This window comes from Lampetra fluviatilis, chromosome 33 (genome assembly GCF_964198595.1).
Source record: "Lampetra fluviatilis chromosome 33, kcLamFluv1.1, whole genome shotgun sequence".
Lineage (NCBI taxonomy): Eukaryota > Metazoa > Chordata > Hyperoartia > Petromyzontiformes > Petromyzontidae > Lampetra > Lampetra fluviatilis.
This window is the reverse complement of record NC_136307.1, coordinates 1,330,352-1,348,009: the sequence shown is the minus strand read 5'-3', so window position 1 is coordinate 1,348,009 and position 17,658 is coordinate 1,330,352.

The window sequence follows — 17,658 nt, the reverse complement described above, 5'->3', positions numbered from 1 at the left end:
TGCAGCAGGCCCACTGCTCCTCGAGATTAAATGTCACCTAATTTCAATGATTACACCTTTATGCTTAAAATAAATAAAACCATGTTGTGGTATAACCTTCCAGGGTGCCTTTCCTTTGAAAGTGGCAGTAAAAATCCTGGATATTATTTGAAATCAACACGATTCTCTTTTCATAGTTTCCGAGTATTTTCTTTAAAAAAAATGCATTCCGATTTGCCAAATGCAGATTTGGTCTGTGAAAACAATTGTGTGAAATGGCAATGAATCACAGATGCAATTTTGTTTGTTCCATGTGACCGACGAATAACACAACGTATTTCTAGACATCTGTGGAGAAGAATTGTTTACCTCTCCTATACTTTGCACTCCTATCGTGTTTTTGCATTATTTGTCGTTGCGACGTTCTAACCTGCCCCTACTGGACATTTGTGGCAAACGAGCTTTACAGCTCATCGGATTCCTCCAGTGTCAATAACAATTCTCATTCTGATATATATTTATCAGGAAGCGAATGGTTAGTTCACTTTTGAACTGAGTATGTGAGCCCAGCAAGTCTGTGTGTGTGTGCTGTGCCCAAAGGGCACGAAACAATACATTCTCTAGAGGCCACAGAGAGAGGAATACAATCACAAGGCGTTCTTTTGCATGTTCAGGCGTGCACTTTTGTGAACACGTTAATAACAAATAAACATTTGCAATACACGTTCACTATTAATTGTCCTGCAGCGAGTGCGGCTTGTCAATTGCCAGTTATCATTTTAATCTCATTTCTGCAAACAACTGCGTCGGCTTTCGCGGTTGTGCCGCGAGTTATTCGAGGTGATGTCCGACGCGCCGCTCCAGCAGGTGGACATCACACCGAGCCACACGCGAGAGAACAGGACAACCCGTGCACGTACAACGGAGAGATATTATTTATTTTTCGATTTAAAGCGTTCGTGACTGCAAGGATTCATCTTCTTGGTTCTTTCGGTAAAGTCACGTAGAAGGGAAATAATAAAATAATATTTTATTATGATTTATTTTTATTATTTTATTATTTCCCTTCTACGTGACTTTACCGAAAAAACCAAGAAGATATTATTTATGTTGCAATAATAATTGCCATGCCGTTAATTTGCAATTATATGCTTTAGAATGTAAATGTGTATTAGACGTTGGCATCTGCAAAAGCCTTGCAACAAGTTCTTGTACGAAGGAATTTAACACAGTCATCTTGGAAACTGTAAAGTACTTACACACAGATGGCCAGAATTATAAACAGACATGGGCAAGCGTGGTGTAAGGCCAACAAGTGAGGAAGTTTGAAACTTTACTTTATAGACGAGGGAAAGAAACACACCGCTTGTGGCAGGTGAGTGAACAAAACAAATATCTTTCTTTCCACAATAGTTACAATGTGTCTTGTTGTGACGTGTGGTTGTTTTTTTAAACCCGATTTTCTCAAGAAATGCACGTCTATTTAGCATTTTTCAAGCAATGCAAACCCTCTTTGTTAACAGGTGAGGCTTATTTTTTGCTACAAAACAAAGTAATTGCGTTTTGCATAATTGCAGTGGACACGGATTGCGATGTAAAACTTTGGTATTTTTTGGCATTTCCACTTCAAAAAATGAAACGGGAGAAGAACGCCGTCGAAAACAGCCACTCTTTATGGGCTAGCGGCCGCCTGTTTCCTTTGGACAAACTCCAACCCATAGCGTTATACCTCTGAGGGCCATTCTGGAAACACAAGGCTAGCTATACATCTGCTAGACGAACCATAATACAGTCTATCTACGTACTGTCATCTGTAGAACTGCGAGTTTATTTACGTGACGTATTTTCATTCCAGAAAATACGTATTTTTGAGCGGTAACATTTCCGTACAATATTTATGATTAGCAAATAAGTAATTATATATTCTTGGTTCTTTCGGTAAAGTCACGTAGAAGGGAAATAATAAAATAATGAAAATATAAATATAACAAAATAATAAAAATATACATATTTTTATATTTTTTTATTTTATTATTTCCCTTCTACGTGACTTTACCGAAAGAACCAATAATATGAATCCCTGCAGTCACGAAAGCTTCAAATCAAAGTAATTATATTTTAACTAGACTCGCAATCCCCAGCTCACCGGCTCGATCGAATCACTCAGCGAGGCAGTTGACACAATGGGCAGCATTGTGAATGTGGACACCACAATTAGTTGGTCGTTAGGCCCCATGTACTTGCCAGTGTGGAAGAGTAGGCCAGATGTCCGATGAAGCTCCCGTGAATGGAAGCCCTCTAGCCAGCAGTGGCATTAGCAAATAATTGCATGGCTGCACCTTCAGATTTTAAACGACACAGACGTTGTAAAAACATTTTAGAATGACGTGACAGGAAGGTTTCTATTTATGACCAAAAGATGTGACACGTGTTACAGTTGAATAAAAAAAAATAGCGACATATTTAATTACATTTATTACGAAAAATAAACATTACCTTTAAATTAAACAAAAGTTTGTTCACAGTTTCCGACAGTGCGCATCAAAGACCAAAGTCGTCAACACTTTAGCACCTCCGATTAGCACGCTCGGCTACGTGTGGTGCGAACGAAGTTCAACATACACACCGCAATCAACAATTTTTATATCACTGCTACATCTGTTTGAATTACAGCATTAATTTAAAATCCACTCTTCTATTCCTTAAGGAAGCGAGTAACTCGCTTTCCTCACACAATCACGGCGATCGCTGAGCACAGGGTAACAGACACCAGCTGGAGTTGCATTTGATGATTGGATTACTGGATTTCCAATATTATTTTTAAATAAGGTAAACATTATACTTTAATTATGATAGGGATATTACGGGGCTTAGACACTTTCAAAGTTACATAGCCTGCGATTAAAATCCATTCCATAACCAGACGAAAGTTTGCACCCCTACAATTTGTATTCAAATAAAGAGTGAATGAGTCGGAAGGAAAACTATGTTAACACGTGCTATCTTGAGTTCTGTTACAACTCGCGTTGACGCTGCCCTGGTGTAGTGGTCAGCACACTGGAGATAACATCCAAAGGTCACTGGTTCGATTTCCTGGCGCGTCAGCTGAAGCAACGGCCAACTCAAATCCCTGTCCACCAAAGTGTATTGAATACAGCAGAGTGAATCAGCAAGTCGTGTGTGGTGGGGTGACCGGATTCCATATGAACTACGGAACCCCGTTCAACTCATTAAGCAACTGCGTACATAAGCTTGTGTTAAAATGATCAGATTCTTGAATCTAATTGCGACCCTCAATTGCAGTCCACCCTGCTCTCCACTACAAATCACCTAACAGAGGGTGCGATTCTCATTTCACTATCAGTGGCCTCCGTATTATCAGTGGACAGAGCGCCAATGGGATCATCTTTGCGCCGTTCTCAGCTTATTTTATCTAACCATGTACTCCTGCATAGTGGGACAGCAACTCTATTATACTGGTAGGGACCTCCTGGTTACACCAGCCCACAGGGGATTATTGCGTCCGTCCGTCCGTCGTGCAGGGAGGGGCTGGGTGGGGAGGGAGGGATTGGGTGGGGAGGGGCTGGGTGGGGAGGGGTGGGGCTGGGTGGGGAGGGGCTGGTCACCCCGTGGTGCCCTGATAAAACTCAACGTTTGCGGAATACACCACGAATGTGTTAATGCACACAACCACACAGCGGACAGATCCAGAAGTGGTTCGGAGATGCAGATTACAGGGCTGCGATTAAGATGAGTTCTGCTGCACTTTGCATTAGGCTACGTGTGTAGCATTCTACACAGTGGTGCTAGGCAATAACTATATACGAAAGTGGGCTTTTTGGCCTGCACATTTAAGGGTTTTTTTTCAGTGAACAACCGTTTATTTTTTAATATATAGTACAGCAACTGTTTCCTTAAACCACAGTTTATATTTACTCCCGTTAGGTTAAATACATCAAGCAAGCTATCTCAACTTGAAGTCGTCTACTGCGATTTAAAAAACAAACAGATTTTAGTTTTTCATTCCTGGCCTCTGGTCCTCCGGTCCGGCTTGCGTGAGCGCATCGGTCCGAGTTGCCAAATGGGGGGGGAGGGGCTCCTCGCATGCACATGACGATCCTGACTGTTGGCACGTACAACGACGACGAGCATTGGCACATCCTAGCCCGGTCTTCGTGCCCTCGTGAGCGCTGCCCCCCAGCGTGCTGCTCTCTGGAGCAGCTGTTGGGCTGAGACGCGCTCCGAGCTCCGCTTCTGCTGCGCTGAGAAGCTCATCGAGCATGCGTTCGTCGCCGCGGAATACAGCAGCTTTCAAATGTATTGAAAGCATTATTCGTTTTCTGGCTCGAATTAGTTGAAGGTGTCACGTGCGTTAATGCGATATACGACCGCAATGAAGTATTATCACAGATCAGAAGGTTTGCAGTTTATCCACAATTGTAAGTAGGCTGTATAACCTGATCTACAGCGTCTTTGGCATTCATATCAAACGCATGCTGTCAAAAGTTGCAACACACACAAAGTACACCAATTCAAGATGATGAATACCAACTGAACGTTCTCAGTCAACCGATGGCTTGGCCAATCTTACGACTGGGATGAACGCACAGCGTCACCTTATCGAGGCAAGCGCCGTGCGGTCCAGTGTGGCGGAGGGGAGGTGGCCGAGAGCGCTGAGCGGACACTGCCGAGGTTTCTGGGTTTTGCTCAAAAGAGAGAGCCACCCATGGTCAAAGTGGCGTCTCAGGTGTGGCGAGTTGGTGGCCTCAGCCCGGTCAACAATGACCGCGCACACACGCACGCACGCACACACACCACACACACACCACACACCACACACACACAAAACACACCACACACACAGACCACACACACACCACACACACCACACACCACACACACCACACACACACAAAAACACACCATGCAGACAGACCACACACACACCACACACACCACACCACAACGCAAGCAGCCGTCCTCAGGTGAAGAACAGGTCTTAGAGTCACCTGAGGACGGCTGCTTGCGTTGTGGCCGAAACGTCGTGAGAATAATTTTATTATGTTTTATTTATTTTTATTTTATTATTTCTCTTCTACGTGACTTTACCGAAAGAACCAAGAAGATGAATCCCTGCAGTCACGACAGCTTTAAGCCAGCTCTGACACTTCAAATGTCCATGTGATTGACATGTGTAAGGACAGTACGACTCCCCGTAGCCGTGGTTACTAATTCACGTGACGGGAACAGACACGGTCACGTTAGGGTGATATGGGACCTACGTGGTTGTGAATAATGATTGATGCTACGGGCACTGACAGGGTCGCGGGAGGAGAAGCACGGGACCTAAAGGGTCGTAAATAGTAATTGGGTCAGACAGGGCCAGGTGCGGTGAGAGAATGTTCGGGAAAATGGGCGTGGCCGGATCGTGAGGGGGATAAAAGCCGGCGTGCAACAGGGCTCTGGACTGCTGCTGCTGTGGGGGAACTAGGGAACTGTCGTCGTCGTCGCCATCTTGGAGCGGGTCGCCTTCATCGCCTTGGATTGGGCACCTCGTAGTCTTGAAAGGCTAGAGTTATATTGTCTCTGTAACTTATTCGACGACTACGACATACATACAATCAATCAAATGCCCAAAAAGGCAAATAGATACCTGATACCATAATTCCTGGCTTTTGTAGGCTATGAATTGGCTTAGTAGAATGGAAGCAGCATCGAAGGCCTCACAGACAAGGCCTAAAAATGTTTATATACATACGTACTATATTATTTTTAAAAAATTCAAAGAATGAACCCTCATCTTGACATTACTTGAAAAGAGTTTTAAAAAACGAAAAAGACACGGTGCGGTATTCCATACAGTGAAAAGATTAATTATATTCTATTCCATGCATGACCCAACGATGACCACATATTGTGTGACAGAATGTAGTGTTAGGTTTGATTTGCGGAAAGACGCGTGAAATACGGCAAGGAGAGAGCGCATGTTCGTCCAAGAATCTGGATTTAAAAAAAATGTTAGAAGTAGGCAAATAGCAAGGTTATACTACAAATAAGCAAAGTGGAAATTATGGAAATTTCTCTGCAGACTAAATAAGCAACTCTGGCAGGTCCTCCTGGGTCATTTATCAATGGGCACCAGCCAGTCCCAATCTGTTCAGAAGAGAAAGCATTTTTCAAAAGGTGAATAAGAGTTGTCTAACAAAGAACACTTTATAACCATTCAAACCTCCTTTGCCAGTAGTAAAATATGATAATTGTTTTTTTACCCTTTTATCTGGCAACAAAACTGACACCTTTTTTCTTTTTTACGAGGAGTCATGTTTGCATTGACCACAATACCTGCGGTCAGAATGCAAACAAAAAACACAACTCTGATAATGTATGCACTGTCCTTGAAATTGATTGGTCCACACCTGAGACAGCTTTTCTTAGAGCCTCGTCTCACATTGTGTTGGACCAGATGACGGCAAAAGGCGCACAACTCAAAGACAATGCACCATCAGAGTATGAGAGCTCTGGGTAAGCATTTACACCATTGGAACCTCCTTTGCCAGTAGCAAAATATGATAATTGTTTTTTTACCCTTTCATCTGGCAACAAAACAGACACATTTTTTACACTTTATAAGATAGGTTTTTTTTTGTGGTTAGATCACGTAAATATAAATGTGTCGTTAAACCTGCCACCACCAGACACAGCGAATTAGTAAGGTTTGTCACGTAAACAGAACGTGCCAATTCGTTACTAGTACAGCACACCGGTGTATTGGAGAGTACATCTCCAAGAGCAAATCTCCAACACACCGGTGTGCTGTAGTAGTAACGAATTGGCATGTTCTGTTAATGTGACAAACCTTACTAATTAGCTGTGTTGGGTGGTGGCGGGTTTAACGACACATTTATATGTATGCAATCTAACCCAAAAAAACCTATTGGTCGCGAAAGCCTACGCGTTAAACCTAAGAACACTTTAATTTTATCTATCTCAAATACGAATACTCACAAGATATGCGCGCACACCACTTACGGCGATTAATTTAATCCTTTGTTGCAATCAGTTTCAAAGACAATGCATATATAAGTATCAGAGCACGTGTTGTTTGCATGTTCACCACAAGTCGTGTGTGTGGTTAATCCAGACTTGATTCCTTGCAATAGCGATCTATTTGGTGTTTGAACATCTTAACACCTCCTGTTTTATTGTCAGAAGGGGTAAAACGAATTCTTGTTTTTCATTTGTTGCATATTACAATACGGGTCGAGTTGCCACCTCCGAGTTACAAAAAACTTGAGCGGATCATGGGCACGTGAATATCTTCCCGTGCCACAGGAGGCGAGAACCCCAGGCCAATGCGTTGTCTTGAGGAAGTTATTATTGCTCTTACGAAACTGACAGAACTGAGACGTATTGTCCTGTGAAGACTTTTAGAGATTTCCTAGGACAGGTACAATCCCAGGAAAACCAGGGCAGGAGCCACTCGAGCAGTTGCTGAGGACGCAAGCAGACTTTCTCCTCCACAGAATGACTGCCGCGTAATGAGCTGTGCCCGAACAATTGACGCAGTCGTCTTTCAAATGTCGATCGTGAACTCATTTGAAGGAGTGACAGATTATCCTAGTAGCAAAAGTAGCATATGTTACGGACCCCGCACTTTCAAGGGCCCCGCGCTAAATGCTTTCAAGCTATCAATTCCGGTTCAGTGATTCTGCACTTGCTCTATTACTATAGCACTATACTGCCTTCAACTTTTATGAACGACTGGGTGTTTATGGTTAGCGATTTGTCGTAGTATTTGGCTGTAGAGCAAATGATAAAAATACAATTACTCTACTACGCAAGTTTAAAATTTGTGTTTTAATATTTGTGTTGATTTGTTATTGAATTTAGGGCCCCTTTATAACATTTGCTACAGGCCCCACACTAACTTAATCCGGCACTGATTTGAAATGTTTATGAACGACAGTATTTCACTCACATGAGCAGATCAATATCAATTCTAATAACTTGCAATTGACGTTGCAATGTACGTCCACTTTGCAATGTCTTTCATAAGAGTGACACGGAAAAGCCTTGAATTGATACTCTTTGGTTCTTTCAGTAAAGTCACGGAGATAGAAAATGAATAGATCACGACGTTTCGATCGCACCACAAGCGACCCTCTTCAGGTCTTTAATTGAGTTTGTCGTTGAGAAATGTATTGCAATTGACTTTATTGCGATGGGCTTACATTATTTTCTTGTTATTAAATGATTTGCAATTTACGGTCTCCGGTACATGACCTCCGATTGTCATTATTGCCTTGAATGGCCTCTAATTCGACGTTCATTGTAATTGACCTGCATTTGTAATTTCCTGTTATGCCATGTTCCGCAGTAGACTTTAAATTGATTTTTGTACAGACATTAATTTGGAATTTACATCAAATAACCTTCACATGTTAACAGCCTGGAATTGACTCGTATTCGTTTTTACGTGTAATCTACAAGTAGATTTTTCAATCTTATTACGACTTGAAGTTGAAAGTGAATTACTTGTACAGCTAACTTAAAACGTAGGATTTTCATGGTCAATACAACGATCCACATTTGTGCAAAGCCACGTGGTAGTTTGTACAGATCTTTGTCGTTTTGTCGAAGACCTGTGACTTGACTCGTAGAGGATTTCTGACGATTATTTTAGGTGAAAATCTGACCATTGTTTGGCGTGCAAATTTCTCTTTGCTGCTGTTGGCTAGTCATGGAGGAGGTGGCGCAGTGGTTAGCACACTACGCTCAGAAGCCTGCAGCCTGAGTTCACTTCCCAACCACGACTCACATCAATGGCGCGTGCTATCTGAAGCGGACCTGGCGCAAACCCCTTAGTAGCAACCCAACCCGCATGAGGAAGTATGGTCAAACACACTGTGTGGCATAGGGGGGGGGTCCTTGTGTATAAACAACCTGCAGTTCACCAGCATTTGTTTGATGGAGCGTAACTCTGCTGATGAAACATTGAATGTCAAAAGTGATCCTGAGTTTGCTTGTATCAAGCCAATGCTGCAGCAATAAGTCACTCCCGGAAGGCTGTGTGACCAATGGAATGTGCAACCAAAATACTTGACGTTGTATGCGGAGAGACAGGAATGAACATTGACAGCCTGAAAGCACAACGTACTCACGCCCCAAGCATATATACCCTCTACATTCACCTGGATCACACCAGGAAGCAGGTCAATTGATAAACCAGACCAAAACCCCAATGCGCAGCCTGCACCAATCGATGAGTCTGTAAAGGGATGGCAATGCTTAACCAAACCATTAGTAGATGTGGCCTGTACAAACATGGGGTGGCACCGTGGGTTTTGAAAACCAAACTAATTCCGTAGTGGGAAACATTGAACACTATCACACTGCGCTGAAGATTTTCCATTCACGTTTTTTTATTGTTGCTGGTGATGAAAGCATACTTATTAATATAAGAATATTGTCCAAGTTTGAAGAAGTCAAAGCTTAAAAACGTATGCTGCGTCGATGGAAATTAACTCTGACAATTCATGCCCAACATCCAATGTGAGTTTTTCTCTCCCTAGAGATTTTTCCTTTGTGGAAATCACTCGCAAAAAAAATGTATCTAGCTAACAGACTTGCAAAGTTGGCGATCTCACAACAAAGACAAATATCACCGTATAGCCTCTAACAGCCTGTGGAGGGCAAGTGCTCCGAGCGAGCACCCATGACAACCGGCACGGTTCACGAGGGGGTGGTGTGGCCAGGACTATGCCCAGCCTCCTTTGTCTCCCCAGTGCCAATATCGATAGAGAGATACTGTGCTCGATGCTTATTTCCCTGGGTTTGATCTTCCACGATGCTCATGGTCCACCCTAAAGCACATCCGTACAAACCATGGCAGATGCGGACACCCTGATGATGCACAAATTGAAAATTATAAACTCTCCAGTAGTTTGCGACTGTGCTCATCCAGAACGGAGACCGTACAACGTATACCGACGATGCAGTTCCCCGATCCACACATACGAAGAAGACATCACGGCGATGATACACTCCGCGGCACCTGACGCGGTTGTCTCTTTCAGTTTTCAGTTTCATTTATTAGGTATAGCCCTGTGAGCCATTCGGCTCTTGAATCGGGTGCAACCGCAACAAACAAAAAACAAAAACATGTACAAGAAAAACATCTTAAAGTGACTGTGGGCAAACAGAAACATACAGGAAAAAACTGCAAAGTCTTCCAGAAAAAAAACACCGTCTCTGGGCTCGGCCACCTGAATGTGACATTGCAGTTGTTGCTGTGCATCGACTTGAGCCATGCGAAAGAAGAAGTGGGAGATGTGAGGCTGAATCTACCCACGGGAGGCCCAGGATCGGTTCAGATAACTCGGGTCGCGGGGTTTGTAGCGCAGTGCGCTGACGACTGCACCACCGTTTCCCACGCCCCACAACACCGCAGTGGCTGCACTCCGTCACTCCACGGCAACCCCTATCCAGCCCCACGTGTGGCATTTCCACTCCTGTCAGTGGCCCGAACGGCTCACGCAGAATGATTTGGTGGCACGAAGGAAAGGCTGAGAGAAAGCCCACCACTGCCATTGTACCGCGGTCATTATTGACCCTTCGCCGAGGCGGCCTGTCTTGTAAAGTGGAATCCATCCATCATCTTCCACTGTTTGAAGACCGTTAGTAGGAGATGTTCCAGCTTCGGGGTCTCGAGTGCAGGAGGGGTGGGGGATGCAGGGCTGAAGCGAAAGCTGATGGGAGCAAAGGTTATTGACAACACTCCCTCAGCTCCAATTAAATGTATGCCATTTGCCCTTTGCTGGCCCTTCGCAGTCCAGGTGCCATCTATAGGATTAGGTTAAGCCCTCTGTGACAACAGCAGTATCAGGTGGCCAAATGCCCGATAACAGTTGACGGTACTACATTCGCCCGTAACATTCAGGAATCAATTTGTTAAAGGTTCACGCGAGTGTGCGTGTGCTGGAGCACTTGTGAATACTTTACTTTTTCAGTTGATGTCCATGCATTGCACACGTGTTTGTCTGTAATGTTTGTATTATATCTGCTATATTTGTATGAGGAGAAAGCACTTACATGGCCTGTGTGCTACTGAAGGTGTGATTGTCTGGATATGTGTGTGTGTGTGTTAAGTGGTAGTGTGGAGAGCGGTAGTATTGTGGTTAGCGCGCTGCGCTACGAACCCGGCGACCCGGGTTCGATTCCCGCTCACAGCCAACACCGGTCACGATTATCTGAAAAAGTCCGGGGCCTCTTCTAGGTCGACTCAGCCTCAAATGAGTACCTGGTGCAGTGTGTAAAACATCGCCACTGGGGAGACAAAGGCGGTCGGGCGTGGTACTGGCCACCCACCCCACCATGTGCCGTGACGGCCTTCATAGGTGCTCGCTAACAGCACTTGCCCCAACAGTCTGTTTAGGCTATATGGGAGATCTTTGTCTTTTTTTGGTAGTGCTGTGGTTAGCACACTGCACCTACGAAGCGTGCGACCCGAGTTTAATTCCAACTGACGGCCAACATCAGTGACGATATCTGAGCTGATTCTGGGCCGCACGCCTTAAATTATTTCCTGGCGCAGTGTGTACACATCAGCACTGGGGAGACAAAGGCGGCCGGGCGTGGTGCTTGTCACGCCGCCCCCTCGTGTGCCTTCATCGGTGCTTGCTAACAGCACCTGCCCCAGAAGTTTGTGCATGCTACACAAGGGATCTTTGTCTTTGTGTGTCTGTGTGTCAGTGTGTGTGTCGTGTTTAGACACATGTCAAGGCCACAGTTCTCCGCTGGGAAAACAGGCGTTTAATATCCCCACCACTTAGCCATGCCATGCTTACAAACACAGACCGGACATTTCACACGTGTGCGCCTCTTGCCAAATGCTGTACTTAAACAATGCAATCTTAATTATATATGTGTGTATATATACATATATCCACACGTACTAATAATAATATTTAAATATATACCACAGCGGTGAGGTGGGTAGTGCACTTCTGTGAACCCTGCGACCTGGTTTCGGCCTGGCGACATGATGCCATGACTGGCGAGTGATAAGGACGACTATCATGGTGAAGTATGGCGAAACGAACCCCGATGAAAACACAGCCAGAGGAGTTTGTCCAGCAGCTGATTAACAAAGTGCTCCAAGCTCTCGACTCAAATGCCCTCCGATTGTTCGGATCATTGCAGAATACTGGAACACGTTTCTCGACAAATTCCTTCAACTAGATTTCATTCCAGAATTCACATTGCTCCGCTCTCTCATTGACTTCAACCATTGTGTAAAATATCACGCGTGTCACCGTGAGTTTTAATTGCATTCATTATGAACAACGTTCCCATCGTGTTTGCTCGCCACGAAAAAATTGCGTACGATATGAACAGAGCGCAAACAAAACTCATCACCTTCATCTTCGCCACCTTACGCACAGGGAGAGAGGCGAAATGATTTTGGTTCGTGGCCATCGCCATGACAGTGCCACAGGTGGCAACACACCCCACAATCACTCCTCCTGCCAGATCCCTCAGCCGTCCAAGTCGACCCTTGACCTCCAACATTCTCCCCTTACAGCACTGCACGAGCTCACGTGCGTCCATTGCTGGCCTCTGCGAGAAAGAGCTTCATAGTTCATCGGATTCCACCAGTCTAAACAAACATTCTGATTCGCCGAGTGCTGTTGTGGTTGGTTGTCAACCTCAATGCAATTCCTGTCTCTGTCACGCGCCCTCTTCAATCCTGCACAGGCGCCTCCACATTTCACCCTCCCCTTCCTGATTGTGACTCCAAGCCGCCTTGCCATGTTCAATCAAGAACGCGTTCTCTCCTGCCATACAATCGCGTCTCTGCTAGGCAGCGAGACGCTACGTGCGTTGTCGCTCCGCTAGAAGAGTGGCACGGACTTCCGTGGTGCACCTATTGACAAACGAGGAGACCTCCCAACGCTGATGAACTGGTGTAAGTGGTCCAGCAAGGACCCACTCGGTTATTATCGTGTCTCGAGACCTCCGTACAAACAGTACATGCAGGCAAGTCGTTGAAAACGACGCGAGGAGAAAATGACTCGTGGCAGGACTGATGGGAATATGCTAACAAGAAGAGGGACAGTGGAAATGGATTGTCTACACTTGACAGATTTAACAAGGAGTGACGATTGACGAACGTGGGTCGAGAATCCAGAAAGTCCCTCCAGAGGTATTTGGCCTACTCTTCCATGCTGGCCAAACGTCTCAGAAGAGATGGGTGTGCCCACACACGATCGATCGATCGACGAACTGCGGTTTTTTTTCGTGAATAAGGACACGGGGGGTGGGGTGGGGCAGGAGGAGGAGGGGGGTTTAAGAAACTTGCAACGTTGTTCTCACCACGTCGAGGAGATGGAACCGGCGATCCGTGGATTTCGAATCCACAGTGGCGCCCTTGATGGAGTGAAGCCGCCCTTCGCCATTCCACCTGGTGTGCGAGCAAAAATGTCACCTCGAGAAAGTGAAGCCTCCAGCCTCCTGCGGTAGCATCAGCTTGACGTGCAGGGAAAACACACACACGCGCACAAAGATAAAAAAAATATATCCCCCGTATAGCCTTAACAGACTGTAGGGGCAAGTGCTGTTAGCGAGCACCTATGAAGGCCGGAACGGTACACGAGGGGGTGGGTGGCCAGCAACACGCCCTACCGCCTTTGTCTCCCCAGTGGCGATGTTTACACAGCGCACCAGGTACTCATTTAAGGCTGAGTCGACCTAGGGGGAGGCCCAGGACCTGTTCAGATAATCGTCACTGGTGTTGGCCGTGAGCGGGAATCGAACCCGGGTCGCCAGGTTCTTAGCGCAGCGCGCTAACCGCTACACTACCGCTCCCCACACACGCACACACACACACTGGCTTTACTCAACTCCGTTACAAACGTCTCAACCGTTGCAAGATGATCTGGAAGTTTTAAACACTTGCCTTTAGAGTCTCGGGTTTGTTTTCTCAAGGTCTCTGTCTTGTTCCGTCCAGCAAAATGAGAATACCCAAAATAAACAAGACTGCCATCTCGGATGTTGAAGAACCCAGCGGTCCTCTTCATGAGAACCAGATATTGTGGATGGAATGACTGAACTCCCCCCCCCCCCCCCATGCAATGTTTGGTTTTTATTCGAGAGCGCGTTTCATCTCAAGCATCGATCGTTTTCCCCATTGTGCCAGTTTAGAGTCTCGAGCAGTCAGGTAAAGGTGCAACCCTGCAACTACTTGCTCAAGCTTCTGCTGTGGGAAGGACCCCCCATTGGAGGAGATCTCGCACGCCCCTAATTGACCTCTTCCACAACCATGAAGAGGCTGGGAGCACCCACACTTTACCCCACCACACACGACTTGCCGGTCGGCGGTGGTTGAAGCCAACTTGCTGACACCGCTCATCGGATTCCTCTCGCAGTCTCAATAAAGATGCTGATTCTGGTTTACCCTGCTGGTTGGACAGAGGTGGGAAAGGGTTTAAGGAGTTGGCATCATCGTTTTGACTGCCTTGCCCGGAGATCCACAACCTCTCGGTTGCATTTTAGTACCGTACCTGTAGACTCGATAGCGATATTAAAACTAAAAACACATACGGATAACAATTAACCAAGTAACATCCAATGCGTGAATTATAAACTTTGGAAATGTATTAGCTGATGAATCGTTAAACACTAGCAGGAGCCTGAATAATGGACAAATCATCACTGAGAACAATAACAAAAAACGAAGTCGTACAATAGCATAGGTCAAGACAACACGTTTCCCTTTCCGAATGAGTATAGGGTGGTTCTGGTCTCTGTTTACAAGCCTGAGCCAGTGATGGAAATTCCACGTTTCTTTGGTGTGGGCCAGTCACTTCATACAAGACGGCCATAATGTGGTATTCATTTGAATGATCCCCATCCTCCTTTCATTAGTACGTGTTTCAACAAAATAATGGATCTGCTTCTGCACTGAATGTAAAATAAACTAAAACAGGGATTACATTTTTACCTCTTTAAAACAATTAGCTTACAATGTAAACCACATCTCAGCAGTGAAGTCAGCTATGCAGAGCCCAAGTTGACTTGGTCATGATTTTGTTTAGATTAATCGAAATCTTTTGAACTCTGAAACCGTGACTTTGTTTTAAGAAACAAAGAGCATATTTAATTTGAGTGACATACTTTGTGCTCTTTACTTTTCAGTGCGGCATACCAAGAATGAAACTGAAACTGTGTTTAAATAACCTTGCCGGTAAGGGGCACATTAGGAATTTGGCAACTGAAGTGAAACTGTTAATATGTCTCCAATAAGGGCTGGATAAACCTGGCCTGGATACACTCTGCACATATACAGCCCTGGAGTCAATCCACTGCTGGATGAGGGCCTCCCTGCACTGTGTGGGTGACGATGATTTTTTGACCACGCTGAATGTGAAATTGTAGTTTGTTTGCTCTGGTTCTACATCAGCCATGCGAAAGAAGAAGCTTATTTGACCATATTTCGCTATGCTGGTCAGTGTGAGTTGGTGAAGGCAAGGCACTTTGACGTTAGAACGCAGAACAATAACAAAGTTTGCTGCACTGCCGTTTGTTGATAGTAGCCTATAGCACCAGTTGCATACATGGCGGCTGCCCATTCAAGCACTATCCAGGCGGAAACCTGCTTACCTTGCGATTTCTTTCGAGATCAGGTATATTCCAGGTGATTTGGGCGTGGTATGGTCACACTGATTGCATGCAACATTTGAACGAACGGCATTGTGCCAAAATCTGCATGCGGATTATTTTACACGAGGGTCCGTGAGTGAAACATTTAACTGGACACATTCGTCAGAGGCAAGAGCTCTAACGGTCAACAATTGCTCGTTAAATGGCCAATCAAAATGAGCCTCGGTCCCCGTCGTTCTTAATGACGTCAGACAGCGCGATCAACACGTCACAAACAAGTCACGTGATCCCGGCTGTTCGGGCCACCGGCGCGCGCCACGAGGCCCAAGCAAAGCAAGTAAAACGTCATGGCACCAAGTGGCTCAAGGGGCCTCGGATTCGTGAAAACGTAGGTGCGCGTCATATCTCATCTCTAATCAAATCCTAATTGACACAACAAGCTAATCAACATAACACCAATTAATCTCCCTCGTCTCATTTTATCTGCATTGTTCTTCTCTGAACTTATGATTCATCTTTATTTTTTCTCTACATTCGATTTCACTACATCTGTATATCTCGTCGATCTCTCTCTCTCTGTCCTCTCACCTCGATTTGATAACTTTGAGGAGGTCCCCTCCGTATATGTAATAATGTGTCCGCTGACTGACTCCCAACGGGATTTCACCGCCACTGTGAAAGGCCCAGCTCCCCAGTGGGTCCACAGCTTCCTCACCCTATCGCTCATCATGATGAGCGGCTGAACCCGATGCCTATGTGAACCATATTCATCAAAATGCTAGCTTGAACACACAGGGCCAGTGCGGATGGAACTGCTGATGACAGATAGAAAGGCATTTGACAGAGCCAAGAATATGTTTCTGGGTTGACCTGAATACAAGCATCTTGTCCACAATGTTCGCATCAATTGTTCCACAGCCTTTGGTAGTTAAGTCATTATGTTCAAATGTTCTGTTGTTAGCAGTACCCAAACACTTGGAATTGCTGTTGTAAAATGCCTCTGCAAAGCACAATTTCATTGATCCTGAGCCATGGAGTGGTGAGAGAGAAACATTTAGAATATGGAATTCAATAGAACATTCGATGCAAACGCAACAATTTTGGTGATTCCGACGGTAATCTCCTTCTTCTTTCGTATAGATTCATAGCAGCGGATTAAAGATGGCATTTTAGATGTTATCAATTGTCTGGTTCAGACGCGGAGTGGATCTCGTCCCTTTGCTCCTTTAAAGGAGTGAAGGCATCAGCGGCTGTTTACAATGAGGACCGATCGTTTGGGAGTGGTGACCGCACTCGCAGGCCGCCGAGACTTCGATGGCGCCGTTCGTGCATCAGGTGGCCGCATCGGCCACATGGCCCGGTCCCCATTCGGTTGATGGTCGACCACTGGCGACGTGGAAGGTTGAAAGCAGGGAGGTTCAACGGCGGGGTCCGACGGTAATCAAGCGCCCCGTCAAAAAATGAATGAAGTTCTCGATTAGGATTACACACAGCGGCAACGCCGCCCCTGAATGCGAATACTTGGCAAGATCCTCCTGAACGAGTCTTGAGACTCAGTGAACACAGACACACGGTCACAATGAACACACACAGACACACGGTCACAATGAACACACACAGACACACGGTCACAATGAACACACAGACACACGGTCACAATGAACACACACAGACACACGGTCACAATGAACACACACAGACACACGGTCACAATGAACACACACAGACACACGGTCACAATGAACACACACAGACACACGGTCACAATGAACACACACAGACACACGGTCACAATGAACACACAGACACACGGTCACAATGGACACACAGACACACACGAGCAGCGCACACTGCGCACACATATGCACAGTCAGGATACGCACACACACACATATTCACACAGTCAACACACACGCATACACATGTATTCAAAGTCAGCACACGTATGCACAGTTGGCACACACACATTAATCGTCAACACACTCAAACAACATGACGGTGTGGGTACTCCCACGTGAC